A 22,108-nucleotide genomic window follows, 5' to 3' on the forward strand; every position below is an offset into this window, starting at 1 on the left:
TTTTTTTAGTTGATTTTGTTTGTGTGCTGGGATGAGATGGTGCAAAAACATACATTTCCTGAAGGTGTTTGTACAGAAGTTCAGTCACATCATCTCCCTAGATTTTACTTTGGAAGTCGTCACTTGCAACTCTTGTCCAGAGAAGTTACCATGGCTACAAGTACATATAAATTTCATATCCATGTCGAGTGAGAACATACTGTTGAGATAAAGGACGTGTTGATCAAAAGGATGACTTGAAGTTTGACCAAGAGACCCAACATGATGCTGTTAAGTGTACAATTATAAAAGGATGAGTGATCTTTAGAGGTGACATTCTGATGAAATTAATTTCATTTTCAATGCAATTACATTTTATATAGTGGCCTTCCCTATGATTTATGCTTCATATAATTCTTATAGGTCCCAGTCCCCCCCCCCCTCCCCCATGTCCCTGACTAATTGGGGTGGATGGTCTGGGTAGTAAGGAATTTTAATTTGCTTGATATGAAGTGTCAGCGTAGGAAAGGTACGTTTTCCTGGTCAACCAAAATGAGACACTAGCCAGGCTCAAGCAGAACTGGCAAATCTGTACAGGAATGCCAAGCAACACATGTAACAGAAAAGATCTGCGCTGTGACCTTTATCCCGTTTACAGGAAAAATTCTTGCTTTGATTTCTGGGAAAGAACATGCTTACAACAGGCTTCTTTGTATGGTAGGTATAGATCTTGATTTAATACCAGTCAAGTCAGTTGATTTGCTTGATAAAAATGGTGTTCTTGTCACTGTTGCAGGACTGGTGTCAAAAGGTTAGTGGTACTGATTGATTGTCAGCATGTCTTTACAACAATGTAACATTGTGAAGAAACCACACGTTTCCATGAGCGGATGCTCTGCAAGGAATGGGGATGTTTGTTTGCTGTGACAATTCAGCATTTACAATATATAACATTTTTGTTAGCCATGGTTTAGTAATTTATCAATCCTTAACTGATATGTCGGGTCGATGCTTCTGCTATGCAAGACGTTTCCTTAGCTGCTCACAAATTACAATTTTAAAATATTCAAGTGCAGATTGTAAATATTGGGTTTGTGTTATACAGGTTATACCGGTTGGTTGTGTTATACCAATGATATTTTCTGTCACGGATCAGTATTGGTGTCATGTTATGTGACATTTCTGTTCAGAGCGTAGCAAATAAAGTGTTAAAAGTCGTGCAGAATAAAAAAACGGTATTTTAAAGTAGTTTTGCAGGAATGGTCGTTGTAAATGGACTTTAAAAGGGGGAAGAGTTAAAACATTTTCTGATGGTGCCACTGCATGGCGCTGCTGAGTAGTAGTTAATGATCCGATTATTAACACGTGTTTATGATGCTCCTTACCGTAATTCCATCCATCAAACTACAACGTTACTCTTTTATTCTTGCTGCATGTCTAATTGGGCTGCTCTTGGCTGCTTGTAAAGGGTGTCATTGTCCAAAGTGTTTTTCTTTCCTTTATTTGAAGACCTTACAGATTTTAGCTGACAACCGGTTTGTTTTGGACATTTTTGCAGTATATTGACATTTGTATCCAGATCTCTTAACTGTCACCTTCAGCAGTCCCAGTAACAACAACATCAATAAAGTTACTGGGCTTGTGTGTTTTGTGTAGTTTTTAATTTTCTCCCTAGAAAGACAATTCTTCTGTAGCCTTCTGAGATTTTCCTGCGTCCCATAATTATCTCTTGTGTTAGGGGAGGAATTCTTGTTTCGGAATATATAAGAACTAAATAGCTCGTGAGAAGAGTCAAAAGATCGTAGCTAGCTGGTTAGAACATCCTGCTGCTGCATCTACTACAGGGGTGCCCAACTCCAGTCCTGGTCTACTAAATAACGTATTTAAAATTTAGTGTAATGACCGTTTGTGGCCAACAGGGGCCCCCCCACACACGCGTAATGAACACCGTGGCTGCCTGTCTATCCTGGCTTCCACGGTGTCTTAGTAGAATGGTGCCTGTACATTCTGTTCCTAAGCTGTTTCGAAAAAATATAAGACCTAATTGATGTGTTTTGACAAATTTGAATTAAATTGTACGTCTACAGTGAGTACCCAATCGACCCGATCTAATCTTTTTAAACACGACTACGGAACTATTAACATTTCTTGCGCAGAATCAATTAAGGTAAAACAATTATCAATTATGTTTTCGTGGACAATTTTTGGGGGGAAAATTAGTAGTCTAACTGCAGGTGTGCGACAACCCTTTAGCATTGCAAACACATTTCACGGGTTAATAGAGGGATTTTAATGTTAAACAATTATTCGGTTGAGGGAATGCTAGATAATGATTCAAGACTACGGTGTTTAGAGTGCATGTCTCGTTTCTGGGGGTTAATAAAATCGTATGTTTGATAAAGCAGAACACTGCTTACCTGCTATAGTCAGTCTTGGCTTCAGGGGATACACCTGTAAACCGGTTTTTGTTCCAGCTTGGATTCGAATGAGCAGTGTGTTGAGTTTAGATTTCCATTTTATTATTATTATTATTATTATTATTATTATTTATTAGCAGCATATGCTTTTGTCCAAAACGATGTACAAGTGAGGAAACTAAAACATTACAAACGTACGGCTGTCAAGGAGTCGATTAGGGCATAAGTACACTTAGGCATTCTTTGGAACTCGGCCTATGTGTAAGCGGTATTGAAGTAATAACTATATATAACATATTCTAAAGTTTTGACTGCACTGGAGAGATACGAGAAGTTGGCAGCTAGATGCCAGAAGGATACAAAAACCACCTCACACGCCGGTACTTTTAGTAGTATATACCACGGTGGAGCTACACAACACCCATGTATCAAATGCTTTTAGCACGTGCCAAAGCTCAATGCGAACGACTTACTCTCGGTAAATCAAAACTGCGAAAACGGGTTAGTTTTGACTATTGCGAGTTCAGGAATGCCCCTTTATTAATCGTCGGTTCCATGCACAAGGGATGTAAAGTTTATCTTGCTGTGTGCAGAGCACGACCAATAGGTGGCACCGTCATCTCGTCAGTGTGATTTATTTATGTTTTGACCCCCTGCCCCATTCCCCATTCCCTCACTCGTCTGAAGAGTTTTGGTCGTTGCGCAACTTTTCAGCTCGTACAGAGGGTAAATGCACTTTGTATAAACAAACTGGTGAGACTGGCTTCGTCTATAGGAAGAGCTTAAAATTAGGGGGAATGCTTATCTTTTTATAAATCCAGTCTTATGTCGAGCACATCTTACTCTAAATTCTTGGCATGTAATGTTGAACTAGCATGCTAGCTAATAAGAAGTGTAACGGGCTACAATCCATACAGCGACGGAAGTTCTGCTACTGTATTTTAAATGGGGCTCTCTACAAAATGGGAGGACAGTGCAGAAAGGGTGACTCCAAAGACCGTGCAAATGAGGTTCCGTGCGACGATATTTAACGTTTACGGGTCGTCCTCGAGCCTTTAAACTGGCCCAAACCCGCCTACTGTTCCTCATAAGTTACTCGCAAAAAATGTGCTCGAAATGAAAATGTACATTAAACGGTCAGATTTCTGGCAGGAGGGAAGGGCACCTCCCGCCATGTCCGAACCAGGGCAAAGCAGGGAGTGGGGCTTTTAAAAGGGTAAACACGCAATTATAATAATAGCTGCGTCGCTGAACCATGGCCGAGAGCGATTACCAAGAGGGGAGATTTCCCACAGTCCAAGAGCGTGTTTGGGTCTGAGCTATCGCTGCGTTCGTCATGCAAAGATGCGGTTCACTCGCTGCGTTCGTCCTGCAAAAACGTAGTTCATTTCGGTATATTCGACGAGCAAAGACGCGATTCTCTCGCACAGATAACGCTGCGGTCGTGTACTTTCATTGTTTACATTCCACGTCTCGTTCATTCCTCTTCGTCGAATTGTTCTAAATGTAGGATAAATATTCAACCAAATAATTGTTTGGTAACAATGGTTACCGACAAATGTACATGCGATATTAATCACCAACGCAATTTCGTGCACTTATTAGCATTTTTTTCGACATTAGATTTGAAGTTATAAATACTGTGAACTGAAATCCTGAACATAAACTCAAAGGTTATTATGTATTTAATATACTGATATGACGGTCAAAATATTATACTTCTAATTCAGCAATAAAATTCAACCTTTAATGGTATATTCAAATTTTAATGATGCCAGATTGTATGCAGCTAAGGAAGGAAATCAGCAAAATGGAAACGTCCCTGTGAAATTCCTCAGTATTTCAAATTGCCTATGAATTGAACTGCTCACCCGGTTTGTGTGTGGATCCGCTCTGATGTGATAATTGTGACATTAAATGGAAGCTATGTCCTGTACTATTTAGCTTACGTTTGGCAACAGACAATTAAAATGCCTGCTGCAGAAAAATAGAGGCCAGTGGCAATGGGGAATGGTACTACTGACATAGTTTCCTTGCGAGCTGGAAGGCTGAGAGACAGATGAACATGATTTGCACTGCGGTTAACTTCTGCTGGATAGCATTCAAGTACATTTTGTTTCTTGGGGTTAAGCCAAATCTTACTCACAAGTCCAGTGTTGCAATTAATATGTGCTGCCCAGCCCTGGAAAAAAAATCATTCCTATTACCATGACAAGAGCAGGCCTCGCATGCAGTAAGCCCTAATTTACATTTGTTCCGGGGAGTTCCGGAGAGTTTAAAGAATGCTTGACACTTTGCTCTTGCTGGCCGCATAACGATAAACGATCCTCCCACTGAATGAAACCCGTTCCAGATGTTCTCGCAGGGATTTCTGCTGGTTACAGCTACAGCCTGTGTTTCCTTATGGGGGGATCTTTTGGACCGCGGATCTTGCGGATTTCTTGAGGTTTACGCGAGTGCATGGTCCTCTGAAGCCTTATCGAGTTACCATTGCTAAAGGTTTGCATTTGATTCCTGTTACATTTAGGCCCAATAGGGATAGATTGTGGCTACCAATGGTGTCCTGCAGTGCCGTGCTTGTGCAGTAGCGTGAAGGTTATCTCGCTGTGTCCCAGGCTCGTCGGTGGGGAGAGGGATGTGGGTTCTGATATCTTCGACAAGGCAGAGTGCCAGCGTACCCTGATATAATGAATGCAATGTCAATCACCTGCTTCTTGAAATGCTACGGTTTGCAAGGTTCACCTAGTAACCTGTCAAGTTGTAGTAGGGAGTTCCTTGCGCAGTAGACTCTACTGACTGCCTTGTAGGCAGCATTGAACAGTGAAAATGAACATCATTATACAACAAAAGGAGATTAATCCAGCTAGCTAACCAATCTGACAAGACAAGAGTCTGCTTTGTGAATTCTCAGCCTACTGGCTTCACAAACCCCAGTCTCACCTTACTTTAGACAGACCTTAATTTGATTAGTGTATCACCACAACAGCCTGCACAAACATGGTTAATGGTAAGCCACATGGTCCTGAACAATTAACTCAGGCCAGAACATTTAGTGAATTCAAAAATATAATAGAATCTGAAAGATCACAGCAGTGGAGATGCTCTCTAAAACAGCTGAAAGAATATATGATGTTGTCAGCGTGTCCTAGGGGGCAGCTGTGTTTATCGGGACCCACTGATTGCAGACGGGTTGTTAAGGTTCCGTGTACCTGGACGTTTATGGTCATCTTCTGTGTTACTGACACAAAGCTGACCCTTGGCGCACTGATGTGGGAGGGCCTGGTTTAACGAGGCGGCTTCAAACGATATGCAATACCTAACGGTGATATCAGTAAGGGAATCCACTATGTATACATCCAGTATAATCTGCAGCAGTGTTTACTACCACTCAAACCTCATGTTTGCATAGGCCCCCCTGTAGGCCACAGATAGCTGCTACACTTAGAGGTGCTGGGGGTCTGAAAAACGACAAACCCACCCCCTGGATCTGTCTGGATAGCAGAAAGACTGCAGAACATAATAATTTGAACATTGTGTGTGGAGGGAAAAAAACATTATCTTTTACTTGTTAAGAGTAATTTCATAAAAGTCATATCGATATTTAAATTGGTAAAATTTAAAATATTTTGTAGAGTAAGGATACTCTACTTCCTTGGGTCGAATTTTTCTTCAATATAAAAACTCTTTTCTGAAATACTAATCTACCAGTGTGCCTAAATAAAATGTATCCAAAACGTAAGAAAATGGTGCTGCTGTTGACTTTAAGACAGAGGAGCACACCTGTTAGGCTATGGTAATGTGACATTTCAATGGCCCTGTGTGATTATCACTGGTTCCTAAAATGACATGTCAGCCAAACTCCTCTTCAATCAAAATAAAAACACTTCCTGCTCTGGGTGTTTGCACTCTCTGCTATCTTTGCTGTAATTTATGTAATTTGCTCCAGTTCATGGAACAAATAGATTTTTCCAAGAAGGCTGTTAGATAAAAAAAAAATCTTGTTTTCTTTGATTTGAAGAAGGAGCTGCTTCGCTCCCGTGCTGCCTGTGTGGGGTGTCGTTCCTCCTCTTTGCCGTCTCATGACCTTCACTCCCAGAGGTCTAAGTGAGGGTTACAGCATAGAGCACCAGCTTCAGCCAAACTATCGGCACGCTTTAAAGCCGACCGGCTCTGCGATCAGTGAGATTCCTTCCTCCTATTTTATAGGCCAGTAAGGTTTTTCCTGTTAAAGCCCTTAATGCCCCGACGGCACTGATAATACATAACAAAAGTGCTCTGTGCCAATGAGGAAGGTTCTAACGGGCTCAGCTATTGGTCATAAAAATAACCCAAACAGCTATCGCTTGCCTGTGACCTTTTCCTGCTCAACAATAATGGCAGAACAGCACCAGTCTAAGGATGACTGGCAAGTGGATGTTCTCTCTCTCACCCATTTTAGGGTTAACTGAATATTCAAATTCGCCCATAGTGTGTGGTTCAGTAGGTTAGAAGGTCCCAAAGTGATTTCACGTGCCCTTGAGCCAGGCCCTCAACTTCCATTTGCTCTTGGGACTCTGTACCTGTTGTCTCAATGTGTCACACTAAGAGGATCTGCTAAACAAATGTGATGGCAGTAAGGAAAGCACCAACTAGGAACATCATTTTGGCCCGGCCTCTTTAAGCAGCACAGGTGAACTTACAGAGAGCTGAGTCTTGCACACGCTCTTGTTTACATGCCAAACGCTGCCCCCCCCAGAGCTGTATTCGTATCTGCATGGGTCCAGCATGTGGATTTGCAATGGGGAGATATATGGGTCCTATAATTAGTGACAGGGCAGGAGCAGCAGGGTGCCCTTACAGCACCCCCCGACCCACGGGAACGCACGCGCAGACTCTTGATTTTCCCCGAAATGACAGGCACCTCGTTTCGGGGAACACGCCTGCCTCGTAAATGGCCCCCGTTTCCAGGCATCGCCACCCACAGCATGTACCACGCCCCGCGCAACCAGCACCGCCGATCCAGCTGAGCCGCAGGGTTCCTTACGCGCCGATGCTGTGTCGGAAATTATGTGATTAATTTATGAACAGAGCAATGGGCGTCGCACGAAATTTAAAGCTCAGGCCATCTGACTCATGAAGAGATCAGAGTGCCTGTCAAGGTGGAGGCTCTAGTTTCATTAGGGGGCGCACAGGGGGCGTGGCTCTGTTTCACCAGTGACCTTTATTGCCATCTGGAAATGGGCACACAGAGGCCATGGAGCCTTTTCTTGCCAGATGGAAAGTTCCAGAACCTTTAAGGACCCATAAAGTGATCTTCATCACAATGACCCTCGGGGGGTGCACATCACTTATAGCAGTAATTCGGTCCTTGGGGACCCACAGACAGTCCATGTTTTTTTGCTCCTTCCCAGGGAGCAAAAATGTGGACCATCTATGGGTCACTGAGAACCATGTTGGGAAACACTGACTTCTAGTAAAGGCAGGTCATCTTCATTGTATTTAGATGTGAGGAAGGAAGCATTCTGTCACTGTGCATTTAGAGTCACTGATAAAGGAATTTAAAAAAGAAAATAACAACAGACTAGAGAGAGAGGTCAAAAATATATAGAAGTAAATCTCGTGTTATTTTTAAACCATCTAGGCCAGAGATGGGCAGCCCTGATTCTCAAGAGCTGCTGGTCGGGTCTGCTCTGACCTGAAGGAGGCGGGTAGGAGCTAAGCTGTGGCCTCTCATTGGATATGTCAGCTGTCAGTCAGAAAACCTGCTGGCCTGTGACTGGAAGTTGAGTGTGCTGTGCCTTGATTACATGTGAGCCTCGTAAATACATGCATGAATACATACATACTTGCATACATTCATTCATTCATGCATGCATACATACATGCACACATGCATGCATATCGGTAGTTGAAGTTTAACTTCTGTGAAGTTACGTTATGTAATGTGGAAAAACTATATGGTTATGATTAATGTTAGTTATTCCCAGTTCCCTGATAAATGGCTTATCTTACATGAGCATAATCAGTAGGTGTGGTTGAGTTACGGACACAGTCAACTGCACTTCCGCCAATCACGGTCAGCATCCTAACCCTACCGTTTGGAGAATGACCCCCAGCCCCTGCCAGTGGGTTAATGGGAAATGTTCTCCCAGCACCTTTATTTAATTCAGAGGCTGTCAGATGAGGTCATTATGGGACCATTTTAAAGGGCGGGGGAGATTTAATCAACTGAAGCAGATTAAAAGAAGACCAGTCTAGTAGCCCTTTACTGCTTTCTAGTACATAACTAACAAACAAGAATCCAGTAAGCGTCGATAAAAGTGTGTTTACACACCTTTCCTGATTATTTAAAGAATGTAACTTTATTGTCAGAGGAATAGTGTTGCCTTTTGTTCATCAGCTGGGCAGACGGGGCTCTTTCTCTCTGTCATTCAGAATTTAATCTCAATCCAAGAAATGACAGACAGTGTATATGGATGTAAACCTACTCTCTCTATATACATAGTTATATAAACAATAACTGTGCCGAACTCGGGTGCGTTACTTTCTTTACTGTTAGTGACCCGCTGGGGCTGTAGCACATGGTCGATAAACCGATGGCACTAATTGTCTGCACAGGTTGAGAGCGGAGTCTTCAGAAATACCTGTTCTGAATGTTTCTATATATGTAATTCCCACTGCTTTCGTGAGACACTTTGGCCCTCTAGCATTTCTGCATTGAACATAGTGAATATAGAGCTGGGTAAATTGAACTGAGGCCTCACTGTTGACTTTCAACGATGCTTTTTAATGCAAGACTCCCTAACAATGAGTCAAGCATTCAATCAATGGCCAAAGGGCAAAACCATCAACTATTTATGAGCCTGTGAATGAGGGCATCTGTGACGCAAATAATAAGTAAGTTTTCTACTGCCATATCAAAAACGGGGAGGGACTGGAGCCTATCCCATGCCAGCCCATCATACGACATGTGATAATTAGCCTAACTGCATGAATAAATGAATGTACAAATATATAGAACTTTTCAAACACCCAAAGCACTTTAAGGAACCACCTCTAACCCTAACCCTAACCCAGTTGATGTGACTGCAGCCTTTCTGCGCCAGTACACTAACCACACAGTAGCAAAGGTGGTGATAGGGCAGGAGAAAATTCACCAATTAGACATAGGGGATGATTAGGAGGCCAGATATGAAAGGGCCACAGTGGGTCTTTCAGGACATTGGGGTACCACCCCTACTCTTTCAAAGGAAGAGAGTCAGAACCTGTGTTTTATGTTTCATCCAAAGGATGGCACCATTTCTACAGCACAGTGACCCCATCATTACATTGGGATCCACACAGACTATGGGAGGGCTTAACTTGTTGGCCTCACCAACACCTCTTCCAGCAGCAAGACAGCTTTCCTAGTTGGTCTCCCATCCAAGTACCTGCCAGGCCCAAACCTCTTTAGCTTCAGGTAGATTATCTAGTATGAACTGCAGGTGGTATGACGTCTGGTGTCTTTGGGGCCAGTGGCCAGTGCGTGAGCCATCCATGAGAAGCCCTTTGCCGAAGGCTCTCAGCTGACTTAAACTCCGACCCACAGCCTGCCGATTCTGCTTCTGCTGTGAAACTGCCATTCAGAGGCGACAGACTGCCGGACTCAACTGCAAGCTCTCCGAAATAACGGTGCCTTTCATGGACCCCTTGTCACAGCCATTATTAGTAGCCACTTAACCCCCCTTAGGTCACTGCCGATCCAAAGCCAGCCCACAGAAAGCTCTGGGTGTCAGACACATGCACAGACACACCACTGAGGGCCTACGTAACAATACCCAGACAGATCCGGGATCTGAACCTGTATCCCTCTGGCTGTGAACCACCACATCATATCTTTATCATCTAGAAGCACAAAAAGACAGCTCATAATACAGAATCCCAAAGACTGTAACCTTTTAACGCCTCTTTATAGCCAGGGAAACAGCTCATAGGGCCATGCTGGCTGACTGAGGAAATACGTTGAATCAGTTCTGTTTTCCCTGTATCATTGTGTAGTTTTCTCCAGGTACTCCGGTGTCCCCCTATACTCCAAAAAAAAAACATGCTGAGGTTAAATGGAGTTACCAAATTGCCCATAGGTGTGCATGTGTAAGTTACTGGTTTGTGACTGTGCCCTGTGATGGGTTGAGGCCATCCTGGGTTGTTCCTTGCCTTGTGCCCGTAGCCTATGGCATAGGCTCTGGAGCCCCAGGACCCTGAATCGCATAAGCGGTTTCAGGACCTGGATGGATGGATGGAAGACCAGGCTTGGAACTGAATGGATTGCCAATCTTTCTCTTGGCTAAAGCCAGAGAGCTGCCAGGGACCAGCTGCATATATAAAGTATATATACGTCCTTTTTTCATTTCAGCTGCCAAGGCCAAGCATAACAATAATAAAGTTAGTTTATTTTAGCCTTGGATCCCATACAGCGACCCGGCACTGACCCGTTCTGTCCTGGGAAGAGGCGGGAATCCGGCACAAACTATCTGGCTGCAAACCGCGGGCACAGCTGTGGTTACTGATGTTAGTCATAGGCCCTGAGTGTTAATACATAAGAATAAAGAGTTTAAGGAAAAATGTCACCCTTAAGCATGTAACAACGTTTAAATAAGGACTGATAGCGACATGGAATAAACGTGCCGGGAGTAAACACTGGCCCAAACTAATTATTTAGACGAGCTGCTGGAGAGAGCAAAAACATTCAGTACTGAAAGTATAAACTTTGATCCATAATACAATACAGAGATGCTGAAACCCTTCTGTGTTTATCACACTGAAGGATGAGGTTTTCACCAGGCTGCAATCCATCCTGTGGACTTTATCTGGCTAACTCGTTATATCTAGTCTTACATATGCTAGTCCACAATAATATTTTATCTAAAAATATATTTCACGTTGTGCAGGAAATCCATACAATTTTTACTTAATTTTCACAGAGCTGAAATCGAGAGAATATTCAGTGTGCATAACATTTCCATTTAAACGGCAACAGGAAGGAATATGTCATCTCCACAAATAGATTAAACACTCCCTGCTTCAATGCAAGAGTGGATTCTGTTATATTTGGGAAATATTTACTGATGCTACATTATGCTAATATCTAATTAAAAGCTGTAGATGTTTTTTTTTTTTTAAATTACAACTATAACGTGTATTAAATACATCCAGCCACTCTCCATAACTTTACCATTTCCATGGCCCAGGGAACAATGGAAAAAAAAAAAAAAAAATATATATATATATATATATATATAAATACTTTAGACGTTTTATTGTTACTATGATGCAGACCATTTTATTCATTAGCTGAAAATGACCAAAAAAAAAACATTTTATTCACATATAAATGAAGTGATTATATTTTGCACAAACAGGTACATAGTCAGCATTTACAAAATATCTTTTATATTCCAACAGAATACTGTCACTGCCAGAAGTGGTCTGACAAACAGCAGAGTAAATAGCTCTGGCTCTGATGACAATTAGCCAGCTCTGTACAGGCTGGCAGACAGCACTGCACAGGGGACTGCATTATGCTGTAATGAAACGGAGCTCAGACAGGCTGCTTAAACCAGGACAAGGCAGGATGCACAAACACAGAGCAACCTGGCGAGTACATCAGGACCAGCATTCCTAGTGTAGAGAGTGAGTGCAGCTACTGAACATTATCGGCTGTTTTGTTCAGGCTCGTTTTTGCTACGGTTGTGAATCTTCAGCAGCCAGTGTTTCGGTATCAGTTGCTAAAATCGGACTCTGAGGGCCTGGGGGATGGGGGACTGTGCCACGGGTTCATCTGAAATCTTTAACCCTTCGACTGACAGCAAACCTCACAGCCTGAAGTTTGACTAATTAGGATCTGGGTCCGAATTCCAGAGATGGTCCCGGCCGACATGTTTCACGGTACAGTGTGTTAGCCAGGCCAAGTCTGATCAGGGCGCAGGATGTTGGAGAGATGTGAGGAGCTTTGGCCTGAATTTATCCAGCAATGAAAAGACAGCCCATGTTGAGATATACACCAAAATTTCAATTGTATTGTAACCAAGTTTAGCTTAAGTCTTTTATCCTTTTGAAAAAGAAAAGTGCAAACACACATTTTGCATGTTTTTAATGCAATAAATAAAGTCAGAACTGACTGGTTAGCATACCTGCAGTGATTTGTTGTACAGATGCTGCATTATTAGACATTGGAAACTGGGACATTGCAATTTGTACCTGAAGCAATCTGAGTGGTATTTTAAAAAAGCCAAAAGTGGAAACCTTCCGGTGCTGCGCTGGAGCTGATTAACACATAGCTGAGTGCGGCAGTAGAGGGATCACGCACACCGCCGGGCAACCGGCCAGTGGGGAGGGGGGGGGTGGCTGCTGCATGCACTCCCAGCTCAGGAGAGGGACACCGAGCCGCACGAGGCTTCGCAGACCGGTCTGAACAGGACTGAACCGCATGCCAGATCAGTGCTCTCCCCCCACCACCACAGTCTGCGAGGGAGGATTTACAGTGGCGGGGCTTGTGGGCCGGGTTGGGGGGGCAGGCCATGTGGCAGTATCACACAAAAAAGGGCCCGACGTCGGCACATCTCGTATCAGGCCGGCACTGCGCCATCTTTATGTGAAGCTGAGGAATGTCGGAGTGTATTTTTAGCCAGATGAGTCAGGCGGTGCGTCTCCAGGCCCGCGGTGTGCCTGGCTGCCCTCAATGCTGCAGTTGTTCCTCGGAAGCTCGTCAGCCGACCCAGGCCTTGGCCCGCTTTGGCCTGCTAAGCAAATGGATGTTACCCTCGGGGCACAATAGCGTTATTCACCAACACTCTGTGAGCATAATAAACATATTCATAATCCACAAAAATCACAGCACTAATAATAATGATGCTCAGTCTTCAAGTATGTATCTTTCAAGGTGGTAATTTCAGAATGGCCATTTATCTCACTCTTTACATTCTTACTTTCTTTATATGAAATGCACTGTTTAGGTAATTAGCTAATGTTGTTGAAATGATAGATGTACTAATTAAATGAAATGCAGAAAACAAAATGTACCGCTTTTCGACTGCTGAATGTAAAGGGATCAGAAGAGTCACGCCACATTCACTTCTTGCAGTGTCATTTTGTTACTTAAGTTAATGACAGACACATATGAAGCAGGAACGCTATTCAGTGGTAAGTTATGTCCCTTCCAGTACATGAAAGCCACGAAGTTATACTGAACTGCAAAAACACAATTAAGTAAAAAATGCTTTAGATAAAAACATGAGTTACAGCAACAAAATGACTGAAATAACAAATAGTACTTTAGTACTCTGATTTATCTTAGCAGACATTAGAGAAATAACTGAGCCATCATTTAACCGAAAAAGGTATCCGGGCAGAGAGGTTTGCCCTGCCAGGAGGAAATGACACACAGAGAATTAAGCCATTTCACTTTGAGGCATATGCAGACAAAAAGCGATAATGTGTTGTTTACATGTGGAGCAGGAAAAACGTCACTTTCAAACACAGCTGGGCTGGAATTAAAAATCAGTCTTGGGCAGCCCAAAGGGGGTGGTGGGGAGGATCCCATTGATGCATTTTGCCAGCCCACATTTCAAGGCACTCCATAGTGTTCGTACTCCTGTTCATAGTGGCGTCAGTGTTTTCATTTTACACAACACTGACAGCACATAGCACTAGCCCAGTATGCAGCACTGACACAGCCCATTGCACTAGCCCAGCATGCAGCACTGACACAACACATTGCACTAGCCCAACATGCAACACTGACACAGCACGTAGCACTAGCCCAACATGCAGCACTGACACAGCACGTAGCACTAGCCCAGCATACAGCACTAACATAGCACTTAGCATTAGCCCTGCATGCAGCACTGACACAGCACATCACACTAGTCCAGCATGCAGCACTGACACAGCATGTAGCATTAGCCTAGCATGCAGCACTGACACAGCACGTAGCACTAGCCCAACATGCAGCACTGACACAGCACATCGCACTAGTCAGCATGCAGCATTGATACAGCATGTAGCATTATCCCTGCATGCAGCACTGACACAGCACATCGCATTATCCCTGCATGCAGCACTGACACAGCACATCGCACTAGTCCAGCATGCAGCACTGACACAGCATGTAGCATTAGCCTAGCATGCAGCACTGACATAGCACGTACCACTAGCCCAACATGCAGCACTGACACAGCACATCGCACTAGTCCAGCATGCAGCACTGATACAGCATGTAGCATTAGCCCAGCATGCAGCACTGACACAGCACATCACACTAGTCCAGCATGCAGCACTGACACAACATGTAGCATTAGCCTAGCATGCATCACTGACACAGCATGTAGCATTAGCCTAGCATGCAGCACTGACACAGCACATCACAATAGTCCAGCATGCAGCACTGACACAACACATTGCACTAGACCAACATGCAGCACTGACAGAGCACGTAGCACTAGCCCAACATGCAGCACTGACACAGCACATCGCAATAGTCCAGCATGCAGCACTGACACAGCATGTAACATTAGCCCAGCACGCAGCACTGACACAGCACATCGCACTTGCCCAGCATGCAGCACTGACACAGCATGTAGCATTAGCCCAGCATGCAGCACTGACACAGCACATCGCACTAGTCCAGCATGCAGCACTGACACAGCACATCGCAATAGTCCAGCATGCAGCACTGACACAGCACATACACTAGCCCAGCTTGCAGCACATTACACAGCACTAACACAACATATCAAGGGAGCTCTGTAAAAGCAGTATAATTATCTGCCAATCTACAAGTAAATATAGAATTGTTTATAAATTATAAGTATATATAGAATAGAATCGCAAGTTGTTAGTATTTGATAACATTCCTAAACATTCACAAAAGGGGGTTATCATTATAGCAAATGGCGGTAGTACAGTCCAGATAGAAAAAATAATTTAGCAGCTCTGAAAAACAAGCACCTGGAAACTCATAAATGTACACACACACACACATATGCAGGCAGCACTGATGTGTGTGTGTGTGTGTGTGTGTATATATATATATATATATATATATATATATATATATATATATATAAAATTAGTGAGGAACGTATGAGTACAAACACTGCTGTAAGGTACAATAAAAAGGCACCACGTGCCCGAGGGTGTAACAGTGCCCGTGCTTTAACGGTGGAGCACAACTTCGATTTGCATATCAACAGACAAGTATAGGTGTGTTGCTCGTAGGTTGCCGGGGGCTCCGCTAAGCACAGGTGATACCTTAACTGCAGAGTCAGGATTTCTAAAAACGGAAAAATCCGCAGTCCAACCACACCCGCATTAATCTAAAGATAAACGCGCTTATTTAAATTTTGAGAGGAGTTAACGGCTGACTTTTCTTATCTCTCCCTAATCATATCCATAAAGAAATAAGCGTAATTTATCTCGCAGGTCACTGGATTAAATTGCTGCTCCAGACAATGCAACTGCTGTGCTTTGGGCAGGCGGTTTTTAGCATGTGTAATTCGTCACACCTGAGAAAACCGTGAGCGGAGGTCTCCGGGTCAGGACGCCCGTTGTGAAACCCGAGGACCCTGTTACCCGGCAGTGCTCCGTATTCAAGCTCACAGTCATTGTTCTCTGCAGGCTGAGCTACAAAGCATGAGATACTTCGGGGTCCCGCCCTGATGCGTTAACCCACTCATTCCTGCCCCGATCTTTCTGTTCATCGGGAGTTACATGCTTACGGAAAGACACGTGCAACTATAAACTCACACAGGCATTGTCACTATCCAGAGGGTTCCTTCCCCAGCGTCCTCCCCAAAAAAACGACAACTGCTCTTCCATTCAGACACCGATCAAACGCGCAGTTTTTGTATACTCAGAAAATTCTAACTTTGGACTCCTAGCATTGCGACTGTATCCACGGATCTTTATACCTATTTAGTCCTAGTCATGATGGTGTAGAAAATACCGAACTGATCTGTTCTTAATGAATAGTATTATTTATTTTATGAATTTGGTTCTAAGCAGAATTTTAACTTTAATATATAGTTAAACACTTTTTGCTGAATACCGATGTACTGACTGCTATTTGTTGTGATTTACACCATTGATTATATTTTTAATCTTTATATTCTGTGTCTTGAATGTGTGCACCAATACTTCCAAGACAAATTCCTAATACCTGGCCAATAAAGTGAATCCTGATTCTGAATCTACCCATATTAATCCAACAGACGTTGGAAAACACCGGAGAAACATCTGCGTGCAGATCTCCATGAACCATGCGTGACCTTGCCACCGTGTGCTGTACACGGTGTACAGTACAGATCACGCCTTCCATCACTGTTTTGAAAGCATTCACTCGCTGGTCTCCAGGCTGTTTTTTTCTAATCTCCTTTATTCTGTCATTTTGTCTATCAGTCTATCTTATAGATAAAAAGTGAACGCGTACATTTGTTGTTGTTAAACCTACGTATACCAAATTTTCTATCGAAGTGACTTTTTTAACGGAATGTTTTTGTCATGTAACGCTCGTGATAACATTTGATGCTGATGTAATATGAAATTTCAGGGTAGCCGGGGCGAACTTTTTCGTTTGTTCTAATCCCACACTTGAAATACAAAGTGTTACTGTTAATGTTAGCAACATACATAAGTGTACCCATGGGGGTAAATTACAGTGGGGATGGGGTGTGGTAACCTCCTCAATAAGACCAGCCAAAACAACCCCCTAGACTTCCCTCTTGCTGTACCCATTCAATTAGCAACTACGCTTTTGGGAAATGTATCCCAGAGTGGGTTACGCCGCATTCAGATGTTCTCGTTTGTAGCTTGCTCTGTTGCAGAAGTTTCTGGATGTTTGCAAACACATTTATATCAGTGAACGTTGCACTTGCCATCATTGCAGGTTATTCCGACAACCTTTCAATTTGTTCTCTGGAGTATGTTATCATTTTTATCTCCAATAAAAAGAATTTTCGTACAAATTTTAGTAAGCTATTGGAGGGATACGTTGCAAGACCAACAACCCCCATAAATACGTGACTTTCGTGTACTTAAATATGGCAATTGACAAATTACGTACAGTAAGACATTACTAATTGTCACGATCGCTGAATGCGGGTAAGGCGCACGGACAGGCAGGCAAGCAAGGATCAGGCAGGAAGGCCAAAGTCGGGGAAACTATAGGGTTTATTCAGACGACTAAGGACTGGAGACATCAGACTAACAAACATCAATGACGGACAAGGAACCAGCGCAAGACACGGACTGAAATACACAAGACTGGGCAAACATAATCAGACACAGCTGGGTACGATCAGGGAAGCACACGTGGATAATCAGGGGGGCGTGGCACACACGAGGATCGTACGAGCTCGGCGTGACTAATATTAAGTACGGTAATAATAAAATACATAGTACATTATTATACAGTATTGAACAAACGAAAGGGATTCTAACAGTTTAGCCCAAGAGATGATACATTAATTAAAATATCATGTATTAAGGGATGACAGCAAATCATACCTTGTACACCCCTCAAACAGTGAATGAACAATGAAAACACACAGTTGCATCCATCCATCCATTTTCCAAACCGCTTACCCTACTGGGTCGCGGGGGGTCCGGACCAAATCCCGGAAGCAATGGGCACGAGGCAGGGAACAACCCTGGACAGGGGGCCAGCCCATCGCAGCACACAGTTGCATATTTTACTATTTGTTACACTTTTATTCTCCAGAGCCCTCCCTCAAAACTTTGATAGGTGAAATCAGGGGCGTTGCTAGAGATATTGGGCCCCAAGAAGGCATATCATATTGGGACCCCAGTCTAGACCAATCCAGTTAGTTTCCAAATTATTTAGCCCCCTGTCACTCAAGGGACCTTGGAATTGTCCTAACTTTCCCCTGCCTTATGGCATCCCTGAGTGAAAGTGACAGATTGTGTCTTGTTGGGCATGGAAGGAGGCAAGGACGAATGTAGGGAGGAACAAAAGGGGCTTTATTAGGGAAAACCAAAACAAACACAGGGCAAACTCGAAAGACCATGAAGTGTCAAAAGGGGGAGACGAGGATCGGATTGGATCAGATTGGTTCGGATAGGATCGGAACGGATCATATAGAATAAAATAGAATTAGAATAGAATAGAATAGAATAGAACAGAATAGGGCAGAAAGCATGCAACACATTCTGGAGCACAGGTGGGTAGCAATGTAAATGACTGGACTGGGGAGTACATGACTTGGAGACACTCTATAACACCACTGATGAGGGCACAAAAGAGGCAGCTGGAGTAATCCACATGAGGGTGGAAACAAGAGGTCAGACAAAACAAGATGTGGCTCGTTAGGGAGAGAAGGAAAAGAAGGAGAGAGGCAGGCAGGGCATGACAGTTTACATTTCAAGGCTTATTTCATGTACATATTACTGAAACAATTTCATTAAACCTGTCAAAAATAATTCAATAATTAAGTAAAAAAAAAAATCGAAGAAATAATTTCCTCAAGAGACATATTTATCCTCACATTTCATTATCATTCATTTATTGCCACATTACACAGAAATCCATCCATACATCTTCTGAAACCACTTAATTCCAACTAGTGTTGTGCGGGGGAGGGGCGGGGGACTGGAGCCTATCCTGGGAACAATGGGCACAGGTGGGAACCAACCCTAGGCAGTCACCAACACACTGTAGGGTGCACACACTCACAGGGCCAATTTAGACCTACCAATCAACCTATCCTGCATGTTTCTGGATCGTGGGAGAAAACCCAATGTGAACACGGGGAAAGCGTGCAAACTTCACACAGAAAGAACCTGGGACCAAACCCAAGACCTTCTTGCTGTGAGGCAGCAGTGCCAAGCACTGCACCACCCCTACACAGTGTATTATTTATTTATTTAAGTCTGAATAATCCCTCCATACTCCTGTGCCACCACCAGTATCAAACCAATAGTGGCTCTTATTAAAGAGAGCGACTTCCATTTCGAATGAGCTGTCATCTCCTTTATTAAAATGACTCATGCACTTGCCGCAATCCGTTTATTTGTGCTCTGCATGTGAGTCTGCTGCATCGAAAATGTTCTGTGCCTTCAAGGGCTGTGGCATAACACAGAACGAACAAGGTGGCAGTGCCGTTTTAAAGTATAGGATAGATTATTCTCACTGACGAGTGCAATTTCATTTGCAGTTTTGAAGTTGGCGGCCACCTGCTACAGTATAGTTCTAACGCGGCTGATGTAGCTTGGTCGCTTTGCCATCCGTTCTGTGTCTTTTTTCCATAATTTAACAGAGGGTCCCTGGTCCCCAGGCGCTCAGTGTCCAGCTTTTCATGACCTGCCCCCCTTCCCATCCGCTGTGGGACTGAGCATTGGATTATCAGATAGGTCCAGCTGGGCCCCATTCCAGCTTTAAGATGGGGGGAGGGGGTACTTGAGTTAAAAAATCTGTGTGAAAAAAATTGGCTTGCTTCCTTCCTATTTGCAATAAAAATTCTGTGATTGGGAAGGCCAGGCCCCCCCTGACTGCCCCAGGGAGCTGAGCCAGAATCGTGAGCGGTCTGTTGTCAGTTAAATGATTCAGAGCATAAGAAACGGAGAAGCGGTCGTTCCCTGCGGACCTGCCTGTCTATGCTTCACCCCCTTGTATTTCAGGGCAGCAGGTGTGCTTTGGGTCAACCTGGCACAGTGTGCGGACCCCTGTCTCGCAGTTCCTGTGAGTCTGCTGAGGCGCTTTGCTGTATTGATTTCAGAGCCCCGGCTGAGATGTGCTGGACACCTGTGGGGAAAAAATATTGCCATGCTTTGGAGGAAATGCAGAAATAGTACGTCATTGGCGCAAGATGGAGAGTCCCCTGAAAGGGTGGCAATATTTATGCGGGTTTGGATCACAGGGGACCTGGAGCTGATCAGCTTTACCAAACAGCATGTCTTTGGATGGCAGAACAGAATCAGAGGAGCCTAACAAAGTAGACCCTCAGTTAAATTATGGAAAAAAGACATGGAATGGATGGCAAAGCAAACAAGCTACGCAGACAGAGCTTGCAAACTTAGAAGAGGGGGGATTCAAACCCTAAGCCCTACAGGTGTGGGACAAGAGCAGTAACAGCTGTGCCACTGCAGCCACCTCAAAGCTAAGAAAGAAATATGTACACGGTCAAAGTTCACGCTCCACAACAACAAGCAAAACAACAACAACCCCAAACCCAAATATATCCACTGACTGAAAGGGAAGTCAGGCTCATTTTCTCCTTCCTTTTCAAACTGCACAGGCGTTTACTCTGCTTTGGGATATTGTCGTCATGTCTTTGCGGGCGACTCCTTAACAACCTGCTGTTTAATGTTTGCACTCAGCCCTACAATCAATAAAGACCAATATTCTTTACTTCTGTTATTATGTGAAAAATACTACACATGATTATGGAGGAAGCATTCTAATATTCCTTTTTCACAGAATATGCAATCTGATTTTTAAGACCATTCAGCATGACATAAATCAAATCAGCAATCAGAATCAAACCATTGCCGCCTGTTTTAAACCATTCTATCCCCTTGCCTCAGCTGACTGTGTGACCCTGCACAGGGGAATCAGTTGGGCTGGTATTTCAGATTTCACTGAGGTCTAGAGGCTACGATGAATGTGACAGGGGCCAGGATCCAGCCAGGCAGGCGATGCTTAATGAGAGACTCATCTGGGAGAGCAGGGAGGAGGCCAGGGGAGCACGTGGGAGACCAGCGAGAGCAGGGTGGAAGCCAGGGGAGCAGGGAGGAGACCAGGGGAGCAGGGAGAAGAGTGCAGGAGCAGGGAGGAGGCCAAGGGAGCAGGGGGAAAACTGGGAGAGCAGGGAGGAGGCCAAGGGAGCAAGGGGAAAACTGGGAGAGCAGGGAGGAGACCAGGGGAGCAGGGAGAAGAGTGGGGGAACAGGGAGGAGGCCAAGGGAGCAGGGGGAAAACTGGAAGAGCAGGGAGGAGAGCCCCAGCTCCAACTTGAAGGTGAGCCGTGAGCTCCTGAGGAGATTTTAGTATCTTAGCTGCCTTGACTGTGACAGCTGAGGGATGATGGAGGCTGACGGCACACTGGAGCCCAGAGGTCAAAGCGGCAAGACTAAGAATGTGTGCGTGTGTATGACTGCAACCCAACACTAAGCCTATTATTTGAATGCTATGTGACATCACCCTAAACCTAAGCCAATCATCTGGAGGCTGTGTGTGAGCACACCATATACCTAAGCCAATCATCTGGAGGCTGGTTGACCTAATCCTAACACTAAGCCAATCACCTGTAACCTGTGTGTGCTCACACAGTTTCCGATGTGAACATGATCCCCATGGATCTGATGCCAGCAATGTGCTGTACCGTTAAGGAGATGAACGGTGTCCTGCAGGGAGGTGAGACGCAGAGGAGATTAGCTTTACAGGGACTGTCACCTTTCCCTAAGCCTCCACAGGTCACACGCTGCACTAGGGGTGCAGTGAGACCATCAGTGACGGTAAACATACTATGTGCATATGTTTTTCGTGAATGAGTTTGACTCTGGCACCTGAGTGTCGCTCATGGGTATCACAGGGGAGGTGTCCCGGGTTGGGTTTGTTGTGGTCTTTCTCTCTTGCTCCATTGGGTGTTATACTGGTCTCTCTCGCTTGCTTGCTGTGCTGTGTGTGTTCCTTCATGGACTACCTCTGTCTGTGATGTTTGTCCAACAACATGATGTCAATCC

The 22,108-nt window shown here is 44.1% G+C and overlaps 1 long non-coding RNA gene across 1 annotated transcript in view; it reads right to left on the bottom strand.

Moving 5' to 3' along the window:
- Positions 1–11,712: 11,712 nt before the first annotated feature.
- LOC125746827 (uncharacterized) overlaps positions 11,713–22,108 on the bottom strand; it is a 33,940-nt gene continuing 23,544 nt past the window's right edge. Inside the window, exon 2 of the long non-coding RNA XR_007399075.1 lies at positions 11,713–13,153. This is a non-coding gene — a long non-coding RNA (uncharacterized LOC125746827). The remainder of the gene's footprint in view (positions 13,154–22,108) is intronic.

The sequence above is a fragment of the Brienomyrus brachyistius genome, chromosome 7, assembly GCF_023856365.1.
Source record: "Brienomyrus brachyistius isolate T26 chromosome 7, BBRACH_0.4, whole genome shotgun sequence".
NCBI classification, from domain to species: domain Eukaryota; kingdom Metazoa; phylum Chordata; class Actinopteri; order Osteoglossiformes; family Mormyridae; genus Brienomyrus; species Brienomyrus brachyistius.